Here is a 3,504-nt window from a genome sequence, read left to right as displayed (position 1 = left end):
AGAGTGCAGAGTGCAGTGAGATGTTCGCATGTCCTCACACGGGCCGTGTGTTCGTCAGGTGTCTCATTTTATTGTAACCACCCCTGAAGGTGCTCAGCTGATTACACACAGACAGATCTCTAACGTTAAAGCAAACAGAGTAATCAGAGTATCTGCATCAGACAGCTCAGCACCGTCACATTTCAGAGAGGGTAACCTCATTCAGAGGGAATCAAAGGACCGGACGTTTCTGAATATATATTCTGATTAGAAAAAAGTGAGTAGGGAGGTGGAGCAGGGGGCGCTGACACTTTGCACGTTGCATCAGCTGCAGGTTGCTAGGTGACAGGAGCAGCACGTGGTAAACAGGAAGTGCTTCACTTGTAACCACCATGGGACAACGGAGAGCTCTGTGAGGTCGTCTGTTATTTTATGGCATCTCAGGAATAACAGTGTGTTTCTGTGTGTCTCTGTGTCTGTCTGTGTGTGTCTGTGTGTGTCCCTGTGTGTCCCTGTGTGTGTCTCAGGTGTCCTGCCTCTGCTCCTCTGTCCTCTGCCTGCAGCAGCTCCATCTCCTCTGAACTGCAGCGTCTCTCACACACACAGCGGCTTCAGGTACCAGCTGTCTGACGCCCCCAACTCCTCCAGCTGCATCACGTACTGGGAGGACCAGAACGTAAGTCCACAGCCCCCCCCCCCAGGTTGGGTTTCAGGGAGGACATTTATGTCATATGAACAAAGCCGACAGGAGACCACAGACACCACATCCTGACACTGCACATAGAAACTGACTGTGTTGTGTTGTGTCTTGTTATTTCTGTGTAAAAACCACAGCAGACTGTAACACTGTGTGTGTGTGTGTGTGTGTGTGTGTGTGTGTGTGTGTGTGTGTGTGTGTGTGTGTCTGCCACGCCCACATTTGATGTTTTACGATCCTGTAATGTGACAGAATCACTTCAGTGTGCGGCCCTGTGTCAGTTTGTTTAACTGATCACCGCTGATAAGGCGCTAAGAGGCGGGATACAAACAGATTAAATAGAGATTAACAGATTAACAGAGCAGATACAATAAAGCCAGTTTAAATAATCTATGAAGACGAAGCTGCACCTGTGGAGCTTAGACTAAACAAACAGAATGAGCATCTGTTTATTTTTCAGAAGACTTCCATCGCCTACAACAATCTGACGGATGAGCATCTGGTCCAGAGCCGGACGGACCGGTCCATCACCCTGACTGACTGCAGAGACGGCGTGCGATACGGCAGGGATTGTTCAGGGGTAAAATATGAGCTGAAGCAGAACTGTAACTCTCGGTACACACACCGGGTTTATCAGAGGGCACATGCTAACGTTAGCACGCTCACCATTCAACCCGTGGTTCAGAACAAAGACTCACGGTTCTTTCCACCGACAGACCGTCACAAACATTTGATGTTTACAGGAATCTATTTTTAGCACTAACTAAAAACCACTTCCTCTCTTTCCTTAAGGTCGTGGAGGAAGCTGTGTGCAGAGGTGTTTACACACACACACACACACACACACTCTCTCTCTCTCTCACACACTCACACAGACCATACAGCCATTTCCAGGTAAATACAGTGAATGCTCCTCTGCTCATTCTTCTTGTCTTTCAGTGAACTGCAGCCTTTATGATGATGATGATGCTCCGCCGGTCACCGGTGAGTCCTTGAGAAGTCGTTCAGAGAGCTGTTTTCACCTCTATGATCAGTCAGTGATTGGTGTGAATGATGATAAATGGTGAACGCCTGTTCTGGTCTCAGGTTTTAGAGCAGGAATAAAAGTCCCCCTTCTCAGTCTGATCTCTGTCGTTATATTGAGCATTTGATTGTCACCGCACTGCTGCTGAGCCACATTCCATAATTCTGTTATCACCTCGCCCTGCTGCCGACTGCTCCACCCTACAAACAGCAGCGTACTGACTGTGTTTTTAATAACATGGTTCAACAGTCCAGGAGTCGTCTACAGAGAGTTTCACAGGTTCTTAAAAAGTTCTCTGGGTCACCTTCCAGCTAGAGGTTTGTAGTCTTCTCTGTGTTTCCGCTCCAAGGCTGTCAGGAAGGTTTACATGTCTTTAAAGGTGGTGCTGGAGGTGGAGTGAGCAGGTGACGGGTGGTGTTCGGACGGTTTTTAAGAAGTCTTTGAGGTTAGGTATGTGTCACCCAAAACAAGTCCCACAGAAGGTTTTAAACCTCTAGAAAGGTCTTGAAGGAGTTCCTGCTGACCCATGTTGAGGTCTTCAGAGGCCGCCTCTAGTGGACACAGGAGGAACTGCAGAATTTGAAACCTTTACTCTAATATGGTCGATATGACGTTATCAGTATCAGCTCCAGTCCTCATCAGGTGAAACAGGTCAGACAGGCTCTGAGCACCCAGTCACTGCCCCCTCTTCTTTGTCTCTCAGGGATCTGCTTCAGCAGTCATTGGTGTACAGACAACTGGACTGGAGGACTCATCATTGGGGTTCTAGTCGGTGCCATAGTTCTCTGCCTGGTCATCAGGTTTGGCGTCTACAAGTGCAGAAGAAGACGGTCTTTATACACAGCAGCACATGAGCCGGACGACATGATGGAGGACAAGCCGGAGGCAGTGCCATGATCAGGCTGCAGTTTTAATGATTATATATATATTTATAAATATGTGGTAAATTATTTTTATATATTATTATAACACACAGCCTGCTATCTCCATGAGAGGCCTTCAGAACAATCCAAGGCCCTCTCACTCTTGTTGTCTAAGATCTGGTCAGCAGCAGGCCTGACGGGTCCATCTGAGAGGAAAACCTGTGAGTAATAAAAGAGAGAGATGATGAGGAGGAGTTGTTTTCATTGTGTCAGTAGAAGCACAGCAGTGTGGGTCAGAGCGGCCACATCTACAGAGACAGAAAATACAGGAAATTGAGTTGTAGCAGCAGCATATCAAAAAACAATGATGGCGGACGGCAGGAGTGACTTCCTGTCCCGGTCCTTGGAGCTGCGGGGCAGCAGGAGCTGTGGAGAGGGAGGAGGGACTGTCCATGATTGACAGCAGTTTAGCCAGCACTCTGTCCCTCGCCGCCTCCTCCAGGTCGGCGAGCTTAAAGCCAACAACAGACCCCGCCTCTTTGATGAGTTTGTCCAGTCTGTTGGCGTCCTTTGCTTTGATGCCTGATCCCCAGCACAGCACAGCAGAGAAGATGCTGCTCGCCATGACAGACTGTAGGACATGTGGAGCATCCTGCTGCAGACACTGAAGGACCTGAGTCTCCTCAGGACGCACAGTCTGCTCACAGCCTTCCTGTAACAGCCTCAGTGTTTGTGGTCCACTCCAGTTTATGGTCCAGTTGGACCCCTAGGAATTTGTAAGATGAGAACAAAATCTACAAACACCCCGGCGGCTCAGGGAACTTCCTGTATCTGCTCATTGAGAGTTATTTTAATGACCTGGCAGCATCCTTCAGAAACAAACTGGCAAACAGGAAGTGACGAGGACTGAAACCAGGAGGTTAAGTTTTTATGCACAATGA

This window comes from Parambassis ranga, chromosome 4, assembly GCF_900634625.1.
Source record: "Parambassis ranga chromosome 4, fParRan2.1, whole genome shotgun sequence".
Classification (NCBI taxonomy): domain Eukaryota; kingdom Metazoa; phylum Chordata; class Actinopteri; family Ambassidae; genus Parambassis; species Parambassis ranga.
Note: the sequence above shows the minus strand (reverse complement) of the source record.